At 48.2% G+C, this 20,896-nt stretch overlaps 1 protein-coding gene across 6 annotated transcripts in view; it reads right to left on the bottom strand.

The window, feature by feature from the left end:
* Nucleotides 1-20,896, bottom strand: part of ATP2B4 (ATPase plasma membrane Ca2+ transporting 4) — a 116,948-nt gene that overhangs the window by 63,197 nt on the left and 32,855 nt on the right. The window contains exon 1 of one of the 6 annotated variants that reach the window (XM_064360255.1): nucleotides 3,325-3,422. The exons of the other annotated variants lie outside the window; for them this stretch is intronic. The gene's annotated coding sequence lies outside the window, so the exon portion shown is untranslated. Of the gene's footprint in view, nucleotides 1-3,324; nucleotides 3,423-20,896 lie in introns of those variants that run through there. 6 annotated transcript variants of the gene reach the window in all.

Here is a 20,896-nt window from a genome sequence, read left to right as displayed (position 1 = left end):
GAGATAGGGATTCACCAGGCTGGCCAGGCTGGTCTCAAACTCCTGATCTCAAGTGATCTTCCCACCTCAGCCTCTCAAAGTGCTGGAATTACAGATGTGAGCTACCATGCCCAGCAGAATTCCTTCCTTACTTTGAACCTCTTTTCAGAATACCAAAGAGGAGAGATTCTTCCACATCCATAGGACTAATGGAAAAGGTCATATAAGATTAGAACACACGGGGCTGAAGAACTCACGTGGAAAAGAATGAGAAGGTTTGTTTGCCTCAGGCTGATCCAGAGAAGCACACAGTAGGTCAAGCACTAAGCTGCTGGCACAAAGGCAAAAGGGCAGTGCAGAGTTGGGGCCCCAGGTTTAAGGTGGGATCTCTATAAAAGTTCTGTAATTAGGAAGCATATCACGACATCCACACTTCTGAGTTTTGAGCTCTCTGGAATATGAGCTCTCTGCAGCTGCTGAGCCTGCCTGGCCTTTAATTTGATTAGGCAACTGCCAAAGAATAATCTAAAGGTGCTCACACCACCTCAGCGTCACATGTGAGGCTCAGACACCTGCCTACCTCTTGTCATTTGGCCTGAGGCATTCTGGGTAAGGTATGTGCTCACTCCACTTTTCTAGCGTTTTGCAAGCCTAGGAGATGACAGAAGAGTGAACTCTCTCATCTCTTCCTTCTAGGGCAAGAAATCATACTGCTTTACATGATCATTAAGACATTTAACTTCTTTCCTCCTAGAGTCCTATAACTTCTGTTCTATAATTTGTAGACGACACGTGAAAGCGTTGGTCTATCAGTTCTAGGTAGCGCAGCTGTGACCCTCGCCTTACAGATGAAGATACAAAGGTCCAGGGAGATTAAAAAAGTGATTTGGTCTTTGGCAAGTCGGTGGTCTTGACTGCCTGGTGCTCTTTTTGTTACACTTTACTGCTTCTCTCCAGTCTAAATCTCTTCATTTTCTGGAAAACCTCTAAGAGGCCCTTTAAAAGGCAGGCGTCTGTTAGGTGCAGTGGCTCATGCCTGTGAGTGATTTTTAGCACTACTCTGACTTACAAAGAGTTCAGCAAGCAGGGCTCTGTTTGTTTGAAAATTTCATACTCCCTTCTTATCTGGGAAACAAGAAGGTCCACAAAGAGCCTGAAGCAATGTGTCAAAATCCTAGTACTTTGGAAACCTGAGGCAGGAGAATTGCTTGACGGCAGGAGTTCGAGACCAGCCTAGATAACATGGTGAAACTCTGTCTCTACAAAAAATACAAAAATTAGCTGGGCATGGTGGTGCACGCCCATGGTTTTAGCAAATTGGGAGGCTGAAGTGGGAGGATCATTTGAGCCCAGGAGGTGGAAGCTGCAGTGAGCTGTATTCACACCACTTAATTTCAGTCTGGGCAATAGAGTGCAACCCTGACTTCAAAAATTAAAAAAAAAAATTTCTAGAAATGAGGAGCTGCCAGAGACAAGAACCTTATGCCCTAAGTCACCAAACTGTAAACACTAGTCAGACACACTTTCCTCCAATTTTGTCCAAGAAATTTTTCACTCTTAGTTTTTCCAGGGTGCTAAAGAAGAAATACATCCCCAAACTATGAGGAAAAAGAGAGACTCCTTGTATAGATTATAGAGTAGGGGATATTTGAAAATAAGAAAGGAACTCACCACCTGAGTCTCCCCCCTACAAATCCTCCTAATGAATGTGATGTGATGAATAAAACTGGGAGAAAGGAAACAGGAGGGGCAGGGCTGGGGCTTCAGGCTGCTGCAGCGCTGCAGACAGACCTGCCTGGAATAATAAGAGGCTCTGGTCAACTATGGCCTCTGGGCTACAGGCGGGGGCTGCTCAGTGGAGCAGACACTTCTCTGCCCTGCCCTGCCATGCCCTATTCTGTCCTTCCCAGTGGGCTGAGAGCCTCTGCTCAGGAGCAAGCTAGTAGCACTTGGAGCCACTCTGGCAGGTGTGCCAGCATCACTGCCAGGCAGGACTCGAGGGGTGAGGAAGGGAAGACCTCTGAGAGGGGAAGCAGCCTGGTCCCACTTTAGAATGCACCCAACTACAATATAAAACCTGCTTCAGGAGCCCCTCACAAAACCCGTGGCCTTTTTTCTGACCTAGAGTCAGTCTCCCTCTTTCCAAGTGAGGCTCTACTTCTCCCTATACTCAGGAACAGGGATGTTGGGTGGGGAGAGGTGGGAAGGGAGGGAAAAAATATTTGTTGAGCACCTACCATGCTAGGGGCCATACTAGGTACTTTATATGAAAATCAGAAATTACGTATATACCCCTGTGTATGATGTAATGCCTGGCATAGTGGCTGATCCACATGGTGTAGCTATTATAATTCTTACATATACTGTTTCACTGAATTCTCACCAACAACCCTATAAGGGGGATCTCTCCATCTTACAGTAGGGAAATATAGATTCAGAGAGCCAAGATCTGTGCCTTAATCTGAATCCAAAGAAGCCACCTTGCCTCAAGTACAAGAACAATGATATTTAAAAACTGGAAACAAAGCTATGAACTTACTTCCTAAATCTTGATGAGAAGGCTCACATAAACCCATCTGTCCCTTGTTCATGACTTCTAAAAGGCTCTGAAATAGATCAGGGAACTATCTACCTCTTGTGAACTTTCTGGGAAGGCAAAGGGATAGACCCAAAGCTTATTGGGGGCACACACCCTCCCCTCACCCTGCTCCCATCCCAAGCCAGAAAGCACTGGGCTCTAGGTTGCTACAGTCCAAGCATATCCAATGTCCGCCTGGAAAGCCCAGCAGTGGGGACGAGGGTTTCCTCCACTTGCTCATCTCATGCCTTGCTCCCCCTGGTCATCTGGGAGAAGCACAGAGGGAGACCCTGCTCTTCACTGGCTCTCTTTTTTCCAGCAGGCCTGTTTCCTGTTTATCACCTGGGGGGTTTAAGCTCTACTTCTTCTCTCTGGCACTCTTACACTTCCAAAAGGACAGTGCCCTGCCCAGAAAGCTGGACCTGACCATGGTAAGACCTGGCAAGACCCTGACTATGGCAGGCTGCCTAGCCTAAAACATTCCTGGCTAGCCCTTCTCTCTGGAGGTGTGAATTTCACATAGAGGCTGTTCTGCCCACCTCCTCATCACATGCTCCTTATTTCCACGAACCAGATTCTACTTCACCCTGGCCATGTCCAAAGACTAAAAGAATGTGTGCTTTCCTTGGGTCTCTGGGAGAGGGAGCTGCCCGGAGATGACTGGAAGCAGAGATCAGCAGCCTGGAAGGACTAGAGGAGGGAGAAGGAAGAGCAAAGGAGACATGAACCAGAACCCAGAACTTGAACCAGAACCCATGAACCAGTACCAGTGCACTCCATCTCAGGTCTGGCGGCCGTTCTCATCACAGTCCTGGGTTCTTCCTCCCTCCCCATGTCTGCCCTGCTCTAGCTGCTCCTCGAATGACAACTGGTTTGCAGAAGACCGGAGCACATGCCCTCCTTCAGTCTACTGAGGCCCTTTGGAGTCATGGGAAGAAGATCAGAGGCAGCATGTGTTGGCTAAAGTTCAGGGAGTGGGTGGCACCACTTGTCATCATCATCCAACAGCCACACCCAAGCCAGGAAGCCAGGTGAAGGCGGGCACACCAAGCCAGGCCTCTGGCCTCACCACAGGATAGTATACTGTGGCTTGGTCTGGGAACCTGGTGTTAATTTTCAGCTAGCCCCTAGAACTTAGCCTTCTGGAGGTGGGGTACTCCCTTCCAGAAGTTCTGGGTTCTGGTTCATGTCACCTTTGCTCTTCCTTCTCCCTCCTCTAGTCCTTCCAGGCTGCTGATCTCTGCTTCCAGTCATCTCCGGGCAGCTCCCTCTCCCAGAGACCCAAGGAAAGCACACATCCTTTTAGTCTTTGAGAAAATAGACTTGAGAGGATGTCACTCACAGGCTCAGCTCTCTCTTTCTGAATTTAGAACACCACTTCCTGGTTAGGAGGTGGTAGCTATGGGGTTCCCTCACTTACTTCCCCCTCTCCAAGTCTGCAACTCTGACAGCATCTTCTTCAGTTCCACTGCAAAAACGTAGTGGTAGAGTCAAAGCATCTATTGGAGAAAAAGTGTCACTCTTAGCCCCTGGGTCTCAAGAATCCAGAATTCATCCCTCCTCCCGAGAACCACCTGGTGCTTTTTAGTCAAATTACATCTGTGCACGCTGTGGACCCAGTCAGGTATTCCTGATCACATCTTCCAAAGAAATCCTCATCCAGGGCCTGGAGAGGACATGTGCAAGAATGCTCACTGGAGCATTATCTGTGGTGATCTGAGGTCCAAAAAATAGAAGTAAAATACCTCTCAGTCTTGGAGTGGCTGCGTTGTCTAGGATATGGCTGCAGTGACAGTGGTGGCAAAACTTATCAGTTCTGGCCAGATGGCTTCAGAAGGCAGGGAGAAGGTTAGGACCCACAGATAGCACAAGCTTTCTCCAAACAGTGATACCAAGAATTGACCCAAGGTGGACAGCCTGACCCTGATCACCTGGCCTGCTAAGATCCAGTCCATGCCACAGGCTTTAAGAAGCACCAAGATGAAGACAGAAAGCTCCACAGCATCGGCAGTAAACAGTATGGGAGGAAGCAGGAATGTGCTTGAGAGGGCACTGCTGACCCCCTGACCCCTGTCCACTGGCTCCATCTTGAAATGGCATCAATATTATCAAGATGAGGCTGGGCGAGGTGGCTCAGGCCTGTAATCCCAGCACTTTGGGAGGCCGAGGCAGGCGGATCACATGTGGTCAGAAATTCAAGACCAGCCTGGCCAACATCATGAAACCCCATATCTACTAAAAATACAAAATTTAGCTGGGTGTGGTATGCACATCTGTGATCCCATCTGCTTGGGAGGCTGAAGCAGGAGAATCACTTGAACCTGGGAGGCAGAAGTTACAGTGAGCCGAGATCGTGCCATTGCACTCCAGCCTGGGCGATAGAGTGAGACTCCATCTCAAACAAAAAAAAATTATCAAAATGAGAAAGGGCAGTCCCTCAGGCCCAGAGCCTTGGGAAAGCTACCCTCTTTCAAATTGTATGAGTCACACTGGCCTGGGTCACCTCCGTGTCCTCCAGTGACTCAGAGGGTGTGAGGGGTGGAGGTGGGGGTGTTCATAGCAAGCTGGAGCTCAAAAAAATGTAGAGGATGAAACAGCAGCGCTGACCATTTCCTTCAGTTGGTTAAGGAGGGCAAGAGCCAACTTCAGGTGGAAATGACACCACCATCTGGAAGGTCTGGTGTTTAACGAGGGGTGCTGGCAGCCTCTCCCGACCCCTTTCACTCAGGATAAGGGTTAGCAGGGGTAACTGCTTCTCACTCCTCACAACTGCGGAAGGAAGCTTCTAGGCCACAGACAGGACGCAGCCCTCTGGCAGCAGCGTTCAAGTATTTCGTACACGCACCGTCTTGAACTACATAGACCGTCTTTCTTGGGGCTGCTGTGGCTTTCCATATTTTGGTTCCAAGGGAACAAAGGGGCTTTTTAGCAGCTGGATTGGATCCTGGGTTATTTTTAGAAACGAATTTCAGCAGAATCATGTCATGCTCATGGAGAGGGGTCATCTCCCTGGGCTACCGGGTCAGGGCCTGGTTGTTCCCAGGCCTCAGGTTCTGGTGGAGACCTCAGGACAAGGGGGAAGAAGATGCCTGGCCGCAGACTGAGGAGGCCGCATCTCATCCACCAAAAGCGAGCACCAGGGGCAGCTGCTCTGTCCCCAGGGGCTCAGCAGGAGAGGATGCAAAACAAGATTCCTATGTGGCCCAGACACTCATCAACATGTCCTATACCGGTCATTAGGCCTGGCTGCTCCCATTCCTTACCTCCACTCTGACAGTCTCACCTGTACAGAGTACAGAGAACCTCCCATCCCCACTTTACCCATTCCAGCCTTCTCTCAGCCCAGCTATTTCCTGGAAGTCACAGGCAAATGAGTGAGGGCTCTATGCTCAAAAGATGGTGTTCATGAAACAGAGGGCCAGGAGTGATCCCTAATAGCCTGCCACCCCTCTGCTCCTGTCTTACTCTTCCTTGTTCACACATTGCACAGACAGGATCCATTAAGCCAGCCCAGGGCTTTGGAAAGTGGACTAACGATGCTTCCTCGCACTTGAGCAATGCTTTAGAGCTGTGGTTCTCAAACCCGGACTGAGCACGAGGATCCCCCGGAGAACTGGTGCCAACCTGTTGGCTCCCTCCCTGCCAACTCCTGAGCTTCTGGTTCAGGAGAACAGAGATGGGGCTTGGGAAGGTGCACTTCTAACAGGTTCCTTAACAGGGCGAGCTGATGCTTCTGATCTGGGGACCACACTTTGAAAATGCTGCAATGTTTAAAGCATTTCCATGAACCTCCTCGGCTCCAGGGTGACACGGGAAGGCACCGGAAGGTCTTGTCATGTGTCTCCTTCACTCTTTCCTCTCCCTCTGCGAGTCCTTCTAGGTTGCTGACCTCTGCTTCCATTCATCTCCGGGCAGCCCCCTTTCCAAGACAGATCCCCTAAAAAGCCCACATTGTTTTAGTCTTTGAGAAAACAGGCTTGAGAGGATGTCGCTCAACAGGCTACACCAGAAGCCAAGTTCTATTTGAAAGTTAAAACAGACGACCTGCACCTTCCTCCTCTCAGGTTCAAGTGATTCTCGTGCCTCAGCCTCCTGAGTAGCTGGGATTGCAGGTGTGTGCCACCACGCCCAGCTATTTTTTCTATTTTTAGTAGAGATGGGGTTTCATTGTGTTGGCCAGGCTAGTCTTGAACTCCTGGCCTCAAGTGATCCACCTCCCAAAATGCTGGGATACAAGCATGAGCCACTGCTTGTGAGGTTCAGAGGGACACCCAGACCCTTTTCAGGTTCCAGTGGAGTGAAGCCCCCTCCCAGTCCTGTCTTCTGTCTCCACAGGAGATGAGCAATGGTGGGGCCCATACGCAGGTGAGCGGGAACGAAAACAAGACACCACTGCTCACTTCGGATCCCAAAATATGACTGCCCAGGTCACATCTGGAACCCAGGCTGCCTCTCCCCTGCCATTCCCCACGGCTCCAGAAGACGCACCAGGCCCACTGCCTCTGCCACACCTCTCAGGGGGTGCCTGCCCGCTGCTCCGAGGCCAGGGAGGCCGGCGGCAGCTGCTGGTTTCCAGCCAGTTGACAGGCGGTTATAAACAGTCGCTTTAGGTTGCTATGGCAAAGCGAGTGTGCAGCCCAGCGACGGTGAAGCTATTTATGTGCCTGTAATGGCAGAATAGTCTGTTTTTTTATTATCTTACTTTTAAAGTTTTCCTTTCCCAACCCCCTAAATCAGCTTTAAAAAAGGAAAATAAAAAAAAGCCATTGCAACTTTCTCAGGAACGAAAAGAGAATAGCCAGAAAATAAAGCCTATGACTTAAGCCAGGAAGGGGAAGATGGAAGCAGGGAGTGTGGGTGAGCGCCTTTCCTGAAGGGACTGCTGCGTCTGGCCATAGGCCTCTAATCACTTAGGAACCAAAGCCTGCCTCTGGCTCAGCTCCTCAAGGAGAAATGCCAAACCCCAGAGTCTTCTCACCTCCCTGCGCTTATGTTACCGAGAAGAGACAAAGCCACTTTCTCTTCCTGCTCTAACAGCAGCATTCCTCCCATCCCCCAGCCCCCACCAGCTGCCAGTATCAAGGGAGGAAGAACCAGGGGTCGTGGGAGGAGAGCTTCAAAGCCCCCATCCCCTCTGTGGGTAGCAGTGCCACCTGGGCAAGGAGCCAGCTCCCTCCAGCTGGAGGGTTGCAGAGAACAACCTCTAGAGGTGTCTCTGAAGAGACACGTGTTTCCTCCACTTCTACAGAGAACTTTCATCCAATCCTTTCTCCTTAGGGAGCTTTTGGGGGAAGGGCTATTTCTGCACAAGAAGACCCAGGATTTTAGTCCAGGTGGTGAGGACCCCTAGTCAGCATCACACAGTCAGCATGCAAGGTTCAGATGCTGATGGATGACGAGTAACAGTGAGGCAGATTCCCCCCAGACACATATGCACCAGGGATATGGGAAAGGTTTTTGGCCGAGGGGTTAGGGAGTGATCAGAGGTCAGTTTCCAGCTATTGGATGGAAGCACTATGGCCCTCTGCCTTGACTCCCTCAATCAAAAATAAAATAGCAAAGAAGAAAAGAAAAAAGGGCCATAGGTGTTTCAAGATGGGGAAGGCATGGTGGCACATGCCTATAATCCCAGCTCTTTGGGAGGCTGAGGAGGGAGGATTGCTTGAACTCAGGAGTTGGAGATCAGCCTTGGCAACATAGCGAGGCCTATTTTTTTCTCTAAAAAAAATAAGGGTCAAGAGAGTGGGAGTCACAAGCCCATTTGGTAATTAATCACACACACGCACACACTCACACACATGTAACTGAGCTGAAAGTGTGAACTGACTTTAATAAATACGCTATAGGTCATCAGTCACTAACCAGCCTGTAAGTAAGACAAAGATTCACCTTTCAGAAACAGCTAGTTGGAATACAAAGATGCTGCAGGAATTTACCAACCCCTTTTCCCCACCTTATTCCAGCTTCTTTTGGATTGGTGTATACTTATTAAATATCTCTGACTGCCAACAGATATATTAACCAGATAAAAATAAAGTTAGGGCAGTGTTAAAAAGAGCAAATTGCATACTGTTTCATTTCCTCCCATCTCATATGATAACTGAATGTCCCCCAGATGCCACCGTGGCTCAGAAAGGATATAGATAAGAATACTCTCCATGCGGGGGAGAGAAGGCTGGAGAACAGGGAAGACACTGATGCTCCCATCACAGAAGCACCCTTCTGCTACCCCAGGAGAGATCAAAGGTCCCAACTGACAGCCCTGGTTAGCTCATAAGCTCTTGTTGGAGAAATCAGAACTTGGGATAAAAATCAGTCTTGGCAGCACCTTGAGGTCAAAAAGCAGAGCAGGCATCATTTCTAAACCTGTCAAACCAACTATCATCAGCATCCTATTTCCTACAGGGTAGTAAGGGAGAAGGGAGAGGCGAGGAAAGGGTTAAGAGATAAAAAGGGTATAGCCCTGGACTGTTGGGTACAGGCTGATGGAAAGACACCAACTATGAATTAAGGTTCCAGATAAGCTGTGCTTCTCTTCCTAGGCTTAAGAGTATGAACACGGCCAGGCGCAGTGGCTCACCTGAGGTCGGGAGTTCAAGACCAGCCTGGCCAACATGGCAAAACCCCATTTCTACTAAAAATACAAATATTAGCTGGGTGTGGTGGCATGCACCTATAATCCCAGCTACTTAGGAGGCTGAGGCAGAAGAATTACTTGAACCGGGGAGACCAGGCTGGACAGCATGGTGAAACCCCATCTCTACTAAAAATACAAAAAGATTAGCTGGGCATGGTGGCAGGTGCCTGTAATCCCAGCTACTCAAGAGGCTGAGGCAGAGAATCACTTGAAGCCAGAGGCAGAGTTTGCAGTGAGCTGAGATCATGCCACTACATTCCAGCCTGGGCAACAGAGTGAGACTCTGTCTCAAAAAAGAAAAAAAAAAAGAGTATGAATTCAAGTGGAGTGGCCATTTCTTGGGAATACATAAAAAGACAAAGAGAGATACAGACATGCTTCAGTGTCCAAGGTAGAATGAGCTTCCAAAACTCATGGACTAGCAAGAACATCTATTCCAAAGAGCTCACATTCATAGTGATGGACACAGGGCCCATTGTTGAAAGAGACAAAGGGCAGGCGAAGAGGTGACTCAGCCCCAGTGGGTCATTGTTGATGGAAGTCTCTCAGGGGAGAGAAAGTGGAGAGTATTGTGTATATTTCTTCCAAGTGAGGAGAAAGATTGTGTCATCACCTCTCTATGACAACCTCAGCTCCAGCGCCTGGCCTAACCTGGGCAATGAATGAATAAGCCACCCTTGTCTATTCCATCCAGTGTGCTTCCATTTCCAAGGGAAGGAAAGGTATGAAAGTCCCGGAAAGGGATCCGGTCTCCAGAGAGAATCAGTAAGACCCAGGCACTGCTCCTGCAGCACCTGCTCCATCTCCCCACATTCTTTGCATCTTAAAATTGGTGAACTGAATGAATGGTTGAGGGCACATCTCCCTTGATCCCAGCGCACAGTCACAGAGGTTTTGGTGCAGGTAGAAGGGGGATGAGCCACTAACGAAGGAATCATCTACTCTCTAGGGAGAGGCAAAGGTGAACACAACCCAGTTGATTCTAAATTCCCCTATATACCACTTTAAACACCACTTTGACCCCTCAAGGCAAAACCTGAGAGAACTATGGGATGATGGTGGGAGATCTGTAGGAAATGACAAAAATAAGATATTTTCTGGATTATTTTATTTCTAAAGTGCTGAGCCGCCAAGATCATAAGAAAAATACCTAGCACCAAACTCTTTTCACCTCTCCATTTTTCTCTACATCTCATTCTGCTTCTGACTTTATTATTCCGTACTTATGTGTATCCCTTCCCCTACCTCCTCCTCCCCAACCTGTCCATTTCAATCTCTCAATCTCTCTCATTCTCTTTTTCCACATCTCCAGAGACAGGCTAATTGGATGGAATTTAATTCTCCTTGCCTGGGTAATTTTCGAAACCAATCAGTCCTGTCCTAATCCACAGTGGCTCACATAGTGGAAGGAGCAGGAATGTGCTGAGAAGCAAGTCAGGCACTTGTGGGGCTGCCACAGCCAGCACCAACCAACCCAGGGCCCATCTGTGTCACTGGGGTCATGGATGACGGGTCAAAGGCACGTGGGACCGGATTCCGTGAGCCAATCTGCATTCTCCCCAATCCATCTGGAACTTGCTTGTCTAATCTCAAATGTTTATGCAGGATCTAACTATGCTGGAGGTAGAGATAAACAGCTAACACTGAAGATAGGCGAATATTCCCATGGATTAAATACAAAAGCCAGTTATTCTAACTGCAGTCTTCTAAAAAATGAAAAAACAAAACAAACCACCAAAGTCAGGACGTAGTACGCTCAGCTGAGCTCCCAATCTAGCATAAATGGGGGAGTGGCCAGACGGAGGAAGTGGCCAGGACACTAGACAGATAGAAAAGGCACCTGGGGCTACAATCTGACCCCGGCTCCCAGGGAATTTGACAACTCAAGAACTGAACACAATAAGCTAGTCCTACCCAACTCAAGCTGCAAGCGGGCTCCACTGTCCCACCTCCGTTCCACTCTGAGCCTACAGAATGTGGTGGGGGATAGACATATGGATGCTAAAATCCAACCCCCTGGTGACAGGCTGCTTTCTTCTCTCTTTCCCCACCACTACACAAGGATTCGCAGAGGAGGAGTAGCAACGGACATGCTATCCAAGCAGAGTGAAAGTTTCGCAGGCATCTCACGCTCTGCCTAACATTTGCTTCTGCAGAAGATTGCCGGAGCCAGCTTTCCCCCAGTTCCTCCAGTCTCACACACCCTGGCCAGCTGTTCCAAATTTGCAAGATCTTCATCACCAGAGAGGGATCTTTTTCAGTGTGGGGGAAGGGGGTCACTTTCCTCCCTTTAGGGTTCCTGTCACTGGGCCCTCTCTCTGTAAGCAGCCAAGTCCTCAGAGAAGCTGAGGACACGCCGGCCTGCTCTCTTCCCTCCCTCCTCCAATGGTCAGCCCAAGAAAGAGAGCTCTCCTTCGTGTGGGGGAAGTCCCATGGCAGCGAGGCTATGGAAACTTTGCCGTCTAAGGCTGTGGAATTCTTTCATGAGGCTCCTGCAGTTAATCATCGCAGCTCCCTGGATTCCCAACTTGGGGCTTTAAAAGGTAGCACTAGAGCAAGAAGGACAAACATATTGAGGAGAAGAAAGAAAAAACTGTTGGTGTAAGCGAAAAGGAAACTACCCCCAACACGAGTCTACTGAGTAACTAATTGTGAGACGGGGAAAGAAGAAAAGAGCACAGGAAAAACAAGTAGAGATCACACTCCAGAACATTCCTCCAGATTCCCAGCGAATGCTGCCCATATCCATTCTCTGGAACCTACAGGGAACTTTTGCTAATGTACTTGTAGGAGGATTACTTAGGGTTGCTTTGTTTGAAACTTTCTCCCCTCAGCAGATCACAAGCTTCTGTCCCCCTTTGGAAAAAAAGTGCTTGACTCACGCCTGTCATCCCAGCATTGTGGGAGGCTGAGGTGGGCAGACTGCTTGAATCCAGGAGTTCGAGACCAGCCTGAGCAACATGGTGAAACAAAATTTATAAAAATTAGCCAGGTGTGGTGGTGCCCACCAATAGTCCCAGCTACTCTAGAGGCTGAGGCTGCAGAGAGTGGAGATGGTACCACTGCACTCCAGCCTGGATGACAAAGGGAGACCCTGTCTCAGAGCAAAACTAACAAAAACAAAAAGGTGCTAGAGAGCTCACAGTTGTGAGGACACAGCCCTGAAACACTAACTGCCCAGAGGGTAGAAGTGGCCTCTTAGCCAGGCTGTCGTGACTTCCAAGACCACAAAGAGAAGTTTGGTTCTAAAGAAGGGTAGGAAGGGAACTGCCTTTTTCTTCCTAAGGGAATAGTTTCAAGAGCCAGGATAAGAGGGGTATATGGCAAAAGGAACAGAAGGTTCCATAACAGGGCAAAGAAAGTGGACAGTCTTGACAGTTTGTTTCTTCCTGGTGAGCACAGGGAGAGAGGCCTCATTTGTAGGATTATAAGGCCCTATTCAGAGGGTGAGATGAACCTAGGAGGTTAATAGGAAGAGGAGCCACCTTTCCACTATGTTAACTGTCCACCCAACCAAACCTAGGAGGCAGAAAGAATGGAGGCCAAAATTAAGCTGCTTTGGGAAAGCCAAGGCCCTCCAAAGACTCTGAGTTTTGCCTGCAAGAGGGGAGATGACATAATTATCCCCAGAATTGTGTGGAGGTGCTGTTTTCAGAACTGAGGTCTGCCTTTCTGTCCACCCCTACAGGTCCCCTGGTCAGGACCCTTTCAACTCTCATTTCCAGGGAGCCAGATGGAAAACATTGTGAGACACCAAAATGCTATCATTCCTCCCAGCAGGAGCTGTCAGCTGCGTGTGGCCACCTGTCCCAGGAATTCCCTTTCAGACTCATGGGCAGCTCTCTGCGGCTTATGAGAATCCCCTTGGATGCTTCCTTCTGAGCTGGTGCCAGCTTGGAAAGGAGACAGAGTTGCTTACGGCTCTGCTATACCCAGAAGCAGCAAGTGCAGCACCATTGTAGGTTACCACGTATGCGCCACCACCCTCTCAAAGCAGAAAGGGGCCGGCGGGGCGGGGGTGCTGACCACAAGCTAGGAGGCGGGTCAGACCTATCACAATTTTATCACCAGTAATAATTCTAGCCAGTAAGTTCCTGGCCTTTTCAGGGAGCAGGTCCCCTGCTTTTCCTACCAACTACATCAAACAAGAATCCCATCATCATAGCCACGTAGATGGAAAAGTCTAAACCCCCTCATTTTACATTTAAGCACGTATGAGCCAAATATTGTGCTGAGTGCTGGACTAAAAGGCTACAGAATCTTAATGGGAAAGCAGGACAGAGGCAGAGACACCTGAAGCAAAGAAGTATGTACTGGGAGTCAAATGAAGGGCAGAAACATCTCCCATGTCTGCTCGCCTGTGCCTACCCAAAACTTCTAGGTTCTCTGCTGCTGCTGGCTTGTGGCCATCAAGCTGCTGCAGGAGAGAGCTCATCACAGCGTGGGCCTCCCACTAATGCTCAGCCTGAGCAGAGGGGAGCCTTCTCTTTCCAGAGCTGCTACATACAGTCAGGTAGCATGTGTCCTGAACATGGGTACCAGGTAAGGAGGTGGTCTGGGAGATGAAATCCACCCTAAGTTTTGCCGGATGGGCCTTGCACCTGTGGGCTATATTCGCTTTTCTAAAATCTTTAAAAGTACCTTAAGGAGTCAGGCGTGGTGGCTCATGCCTGTAATCCCAGCACTTTAGGAGGCTGAGGCGGGCGGATCACAAGGTCAGGAGTTCCAGACCAGTCTGGCCAATATGGTGAAACCACATCTCTACAAAAAATACAAAAGTTAGCCAGGTGTGGCGGTGGTGCCTGTAGTCCTAGCTACTTGGGAGACTGAGGCAGGAGAATTGCTTGAACCCAGGAGGTGGAGGTTGCAGTGAGCCAAGATCATGCCATTGCACTCCAGCCTGGGTGACAGAGAGAGACACTGTCTCAAAAAAAAAAAAAATGGGGATCAAAGTCATCTACCCATACCAAAGCTGAAAGGATTATTACTTTTTTCATGTGCAATGGCCCCTTGCCCTTGGATGAAGATCAAGTATCTCTCTCTCTTTTTTTTTTTTTTTTGAGACTGAGTCTTACTGTTGTCATCCAGGCTGGAGTGCAGTGGCATGATCTTGTCTCACTGCAACCTCCACCTCCTGGGTTCCAGCAATTCTCCTGCCTCAGCCTCCCCAGTAGCTGAGATTACAGGCGGCTGCCACCATGCCCGGCTAATTTTTGTGTTTTTAGTAAAGACAGGGTTTCATCATGGTGGCCAGGCTGGTCTTGAACTCCCAACCTCAGGTGATCCACCCGCTTCAGCCTCCCAAAATGCTAGAATTACAGGTGCGAGCCACCGCACCCCACCTGAAGAGCAAGTATGGCTGGGCGTGGTGGCTCACACCTGTAATCCCAACCCAACACTTTGGAAGGCTGAGGTGGGCGGAATATCTGAGGTTGGGAGTTCAAGACCAGCCTGACCAACATGAAGAAACTCTGTCTCTACTAAAAATACAAAATTCAGGCATGGTGGTACATGCCTGAAGTCCCAGCTACTCAGGAGGCTGAGGCAGGAGAATCACTTGAACCCAGGAGGTGGAGGTTGCAGTGAGCTAGGATCATGCCATTGCACTCCAGCCTGGGCGATAAGAGTGAAACTGCATCTCAAAAAAGAAAAAAAAAAAATAAGAAAGAAAAGAAGCCATTGAACCGTGGAGGCAAACTGCCTTTGCCCCTCCGTCAGAGCCTCCCTGTGCCTCTGGCCACCTCGTTCCTATACTTCCCAGTCTCGGGTCTGGACCCTTGGCTCTGTGGACCAGGAGGACATTAGTACTCCCCATTCACAGACTTCTCCAGAATCTCCAATTTTTTCAGCTATATCTAGGAAATCTATCTGTCTGAGGTTCCTTTTTAAGTGGTATCAGCAAGGCTGAGTAAAAAGACAGAAAAAGTTCACAGGAGTGAAAGAACTCTGTGTTAAGAACTCACATATGGGTAATGCTTCAGAGTTTTCTTTTTTTTTTTTTTTAGGTAAAGAAGGCAGATTTATTAGAGAAAGTATGAAAATACATTGCAAGGTTGCAACTGGCAGCACAGCAGAGAGGGAGCTGTCTGCCGCTTCACAGTTTTCAAAGCACTCTGACATTTGATCTTTGTGACAATCTTTTGAGATAGATAGGACTGACGGTATCATTCTTTGTTTTTCTGAAACTAGATTCGGCTTCAGACGATATCATTCCTTTACAGATTTTATAGCACATGGTTTTAAAGGTGAAGTTACTCACTCAGTTAAGGCCATACAACCACAGGAAGAGCCTAGAAGAAGCTAAGGCATACTCCATACCACAACGTCCTAAAAGAAAGTGGAGAGAAGAGGCTGGGCACGGCGGCTCATTCCTGTAATCCCGGAGACTCAGGAGGCCAAGGCAGGAGGATCACTTGAGGACAGGAGTTTGAGACCAGCCTGGGCAATACAGTGAAATATCGTCTCTACAAAAAATTAAAAAAATTAGCTAGGCATGGTAGCATGCGCCTGTAGTCCCATCTACTCAGGAGGCTTAGGCGGGAGGATTGCTTGAGTCCAGGAGTTTTAAGCTGTGGTAAGCTATAATCACACCACTGCACTCCAGCCTGGGCGACATAACAAGACACTGCTTAAAAAAAAAAAAAAAAGACCAGGCATGGTGACTCACGCCTGTAATCCCAGCACTTTGGGAGGCTGAGATGGGTGGATCACAAGGTCAAGAGATTGAGACCATCCTGGCCAACATGGTGAAACCCCGTCTCTACTGAAAATACAAAAATTAGCTGGGCGTGGTGGCGCACGCCTGTAATCCCAGCTACTCGGAAGGCTGAGACAGGAGGATCACTTGAACCCCGGAGGTGGAGGTCACAGTGAGCCCAGATCCTGCCACCGCACTCCAGCCTGGCAATAGAGCGAGACTTTGTCTAGAAAAAAAAGAGAGAGAGAGGGAGAGTGAGAGAGATAGCAGCCTGTATAAAATAGTGGGATAATTCTAGGCCCAACCCAGGATGTTGGAGCTGGGGATTCCTGTCCTGATGAGCTCAGAGGATTAATATAGGTTCTACTTCCTCTCAGAGGTAACAGTGAGACATGCTGAATGTCTGTGTGTGTCATTCTTCTTGGCCATTGGCCCCTTGAGGGTACGGTTTGTGGTCTAGATGGAGGCGGCACACCTCCTGGTGTGTCGTGGAGGTACAAAAGGGAGGAGAATTAAAAAGGGTGGAGGAAGATTAGAGAAAGAAAGGAAGAGGGCACTTTCCCTTAGGGAATTCCCAGTCCACAGAATTCTAAATAAAGAAGACGGGACACACCCATATTAAGAAGACCTGTGATTATGGTACAGTAAGTCCATCCAAAAATACCGAAGTGCTTTGAGACCAGGAATGACAAAGACTGACAAGGGAAAGAAATGCAAAAAACAAGCAAACAAACCCAAAAATATAAACAGGAAAAAAATATTGCTCTAGAGTCTCTAGACCCTTTCAAGGACTTCAGTATTGAAAGCAGGGAATCCTTGGGGTTAACAATAGGGTCTTTCCCTAGGAAGGCAAGCAAAGGCAAGATTGTGGCCTCAGATAATCATTTGTCTCCAGCTAGATCTTCTCGGTTCAGATGATATCATGCACATTAAGTATTTGTCCAGAAAAGAGACCTCTGAAAAGATGAAACCTCAGGACAGAGTTTATAAACAGCACATTCAAATCCACCCTCCTTCCACCACCTGGGAGAGTGACACTCCTCAGTTTCCTGCTACAAGGAAAGAGTTGGCTATTCTCTTCATATTACTGCAAATTATGATATATCTAAAAAATGTGATTATAAAAAGGAGGGCCTCTGTGTGAAGACGAACAGACGAAGTGTGGCACATCCATACAATGGAGTTATTATTTGAGGAAGGAAGTTCTGACACATGCTGCCACACGGATGAACCTTGAAAACATTATGCTAAGTGAAATAGACCAGACACACACACACAAATAAATACGGTATAATTCTATTCAGAGGAAGTATGTAGCATATGCAAATTCATAGAGACAGGAAGTAGAGTAGAGGCTACCAGGGGCTGGATGGAGTGAAGAATGGGCATGACTGTCTAATGGGTGCAGAGTTTCAGTCTGGGATGAAGAGAAGTTCTGGACATGGATGATGGTGGTGGGAACCCTGCATTATTAGGAATGCAGTTAGTACCACTGAGCAGTCTAATTAAAAATGGTTAAGATGGCAAATTTTATGTTCTGTATATTTTATCACAGTAAAAGAGGAGGAAGAGCAAATGGAAGAGTCATGCTGGTATAGACAGATGAGAAAGGTGGAGAAGGGAAGAGCAGAGCTAAGTTCCAGATGTGGCACCAGCAGCTGCTGTCACCAGGAGCTCAGGCCCATTGTGGTAATGGAAGTGGAGGCCAGTGGGGCACAGGTCAGTCACCACAGACATGCCCAGGGCTAGGAGCCCACAGAGAGCCTGGCACAACATCAAAGAACTCAAGGGGACCTGGCAAAGTAGAGTGACAAGGCAAAGGTGGAGAAATAGACTGGGCTTTCTGAATGCCATGCAGTGTGTTTGTGTGTGGTGGGGGACAATGGTGGAGGTGCTTTCAGGGTGTTGGGCATAGGGTAGACAAATTACCTTTTCAAAGAGCAGGAGACAAGCGTCTGTGTTCATCCTCTCCTCTCCCAAAGTCACCCCCTCATCAGCTCAGAGAACACACGCACCTGGGTAGAGCAGGTACTGCTAAGGCCTTCCTGACCCAAGATGAGGAACTCAGTCTTCAGGCTTTTTGATCACTCCGTGTTACTATCTCATTTGATCCTCCCAACAACCCTGGGAAGTGGGTCGGATCACTCCCATTCTACAGAGGAGAAAACTGGCTAAATACTTTGTTTGGGATCGCACAGTAAGAAGCCAAGCCAGAATCCAAACCCAAGTTTGGCAGAAGCCACACTTTTTTCGTCATAATGCCTTTGAGGTGGTTTCCAGACATGAGAGCTCTCCTCCTCAGTGACCATTCACCTCTCAAAGTATGGTACAGTGATCAAGAGCACAAGCTCTGTGGACAGATGGCCCAAATCTCAGATCCACCACCATCACTACACGTTTGACCTTGGGAAAGTAAAAGTGTGTGTGTGTGTGTGTGTGTGTGTGTGTGTGTGTGTGTGCTTTTTAGACAAAGTTTCTCTCTTGTTGCCCAGGCTGGAGTGCAGTGGCGCAATCTCGGCTCACCACAACCTCTGCCTCCTGGGTTCCAGTGACTCTCCTGCCTCAGCCTTCCAAGTAGCTGAGATCACAAGCCCACGCCACCACGTCCAGCTAATTTTTGTATTTTTAGTAGAAACGGGGTTTCACCACGTTGGCCAGGATGATCTCAAACTCCTGACCTCAAGTGATCCACCTGCTTCGGCCTCCCAAAGTGCTAGGATTACAGGCACGAGCCACCGCACCCAGTCCGCCCACCCATCGCCATTGTCTTCTTTTTTTTTTTTTTTTTTTTGAGACGGAGTCTCATTCTGTCGCCAGGTTGGATTGCAATGGTGCGATCTCAGCTCACTGTAACCTCTACGTCCCGGGTTCAAGCAATTCTCCTGCCTCAGCCTCCTGAGTAGCTGCAATTACAGGTGCGTGCCACCACACCCAGCCAATTTTTGTATTTTTAGTAGAGATGGGGTTTCACCATGTTGGCCAGACTGGTCTCGAACTACTGACCTCGTGATCCACCCACCTCGGCCTCCCAAAGTGCTGGGATCACAGGTGTGAGCCACCGTGGTGGTCCCACCCCAACCCTGTTCTCTTCTTATGGCTCCCCAGGAGCCTATTCATCTGCTCTTACATTGAACTGAGACAACATTTTTTGTCTCTACCCGCCCAAGTGATGCATTCTCACCCCAATGGCATGTATACTCACAGTCTTCCAACCTACTACCTTTTGTGATAGCTATTTTTATCCCCTTTCAACAACTGAAGGAACTGAGGCCCAAAGCCCCACAGTTAACTTGTGGTGAAACTGGGCCATAAACTTAGATCCAAAAACTCATGTTCTTGGCTGTTACATGATATTTTGGCATTAGAGAAAAAAAATCTACCACATGGTAAAGGGGAAAGTAGCTTGGATTGAATTCAAATACCTGGATTGGAATCCAAGCTCTGTGACCTTGGACAAGTTTCTTTTTTCTTTGTTTTTTGGGGGGATAGGGGGATGAAGTCTTGCTTGGTTGCCCAGGCTGGAGTGCAATGGTGTGATCTCGGCTCACTGCAACCTCCGCCTCCCAGGTTCAAGTGATTCTCCTGCCTCAGCCACTTAAGTAGCTGGGATTACAGGTATGTGCCACTATGCCCAGCTAATTTTTGTATTTTTAGTAGAGACAGGGTTTCACCATGTTGACCAGGCTGGTCTCGAACTCCCAACCTCAGGTGATCCGCCCACCTCGGCCTCCCAAAGTGCTGGGATTACAGGCATGAGCCACTGAGACTGGCTTGGACAAGTTTCTTATCAATATCATCTAGCACTTAGTGATCATCTAGCACTTAAGGAGCATTATTACGTGTCAAGCACTGTTGTTTAGTTTATTTGTACAGATAAGTGAAGGGTATATTATATTATATTATGTTCACAACCACAAACTTCCTAAGTAAAAGAGGTAAGTTTCACATTCATGCTGCCTGACTCTTTTCTTTTTACCATGCTGTTTCTCAGAGCCTCAGTTTGTTCATTTTTAGATTGGAATCAACACTTACATCCATTTAATTCATTCTTCAAAAATATGTGTGCTGGCCAGGTGCAGTGGCTCATGCCTGTAATCCCCGCACTTTGGGAGGCTCGGGTGGGAGGATTGCAAGATCCTGTCTAAAAAAAAAAAAAGTGTGTCTACTAAGTTCCAGAATCAGACTTTGTTTTAGGTAACAGCAATAATAGAAAGTATGATCCATCTATCTATCTATCTATCTATCTATCTATCTATCTATTTCTTTCTTTCTTTAGTGACAGGGTCTCACCCTGTCACCCAGGCTGGATGGAGCAATCTTCAGCCTCCCGAGTAGCTAGAACTACAGGCATGCACCACCACACCCAGCTAATTTTTATTATTATTTTTTGAGACAGGGTCTTGCTCTGTCATTTGGGCTAGAATGCAGTGGCATGATCACAGCTCACTGAAGCCTGAAGCCTCAACCTCTGGCGCACCTTGGGTGTGCCACCATGCCTGGCTAATTAAAAAATTTTTTTTTGTGGAGTCAAGGTTGTTCTATGTTGTCTAGGCTGGTCTCAAACTCCTGAGCTCAAGTGATCTTCCCACCTCAGCCTCCCAAAGTGCTGGGATTACAGGTGTTAGCCACTGCACCTGGTTGGAAACTATAATTTTATTTTATTTTTTATTTTTATTTTTTGAGACGGAGTTTCGCTCTTGTTACCCTGGCTGGAGTGCAAATGGCGCAATCTCGGCTCACCGCAACCTCTGCCTCCTGGGTTCAGGCAATTCTCCTGCCTCAGCCTCCTGAGTAGCTGGAATTACAGGCACGCGCCATCGTACCCAGCTAATTTTTTGTATTTTTAGTAGAGACAGGGTTTCACCATGTTGACCAGGATGGTCTCGATCTCTTGACCTCGTGATCCACCTGCCTCGGCCTCCCAAAGTGCTAGGATTACAGGCGTGAGCCACCGCGCCTGGCCTGGAAACCATAATTTTAAATGCCTGCTTTGGGCTTGGCATTC

Source organism: Aotus nancymaae, unplaced genomic scaffold (genome assembly GCF_030222135.1).
Source record: "Aotus nancymaae isolate 86718 unplaced genomic scaffold, 86718_ANA_hifiasm-v0.15.2.pri h1tg000039l, whole genome shotgun sequence".
Classification (NCBI taxonomy): domain Eukaryota; kingdom Metazoa; phylum Chordata; class Mammalia; order Primates; family Aotidae; genus Aotus; species Aotus nancymaae.
Note: the sequence above shows the minus strand (reverse complement) of the source record. Positions and strands in the feature narration are given on the sequence as shown.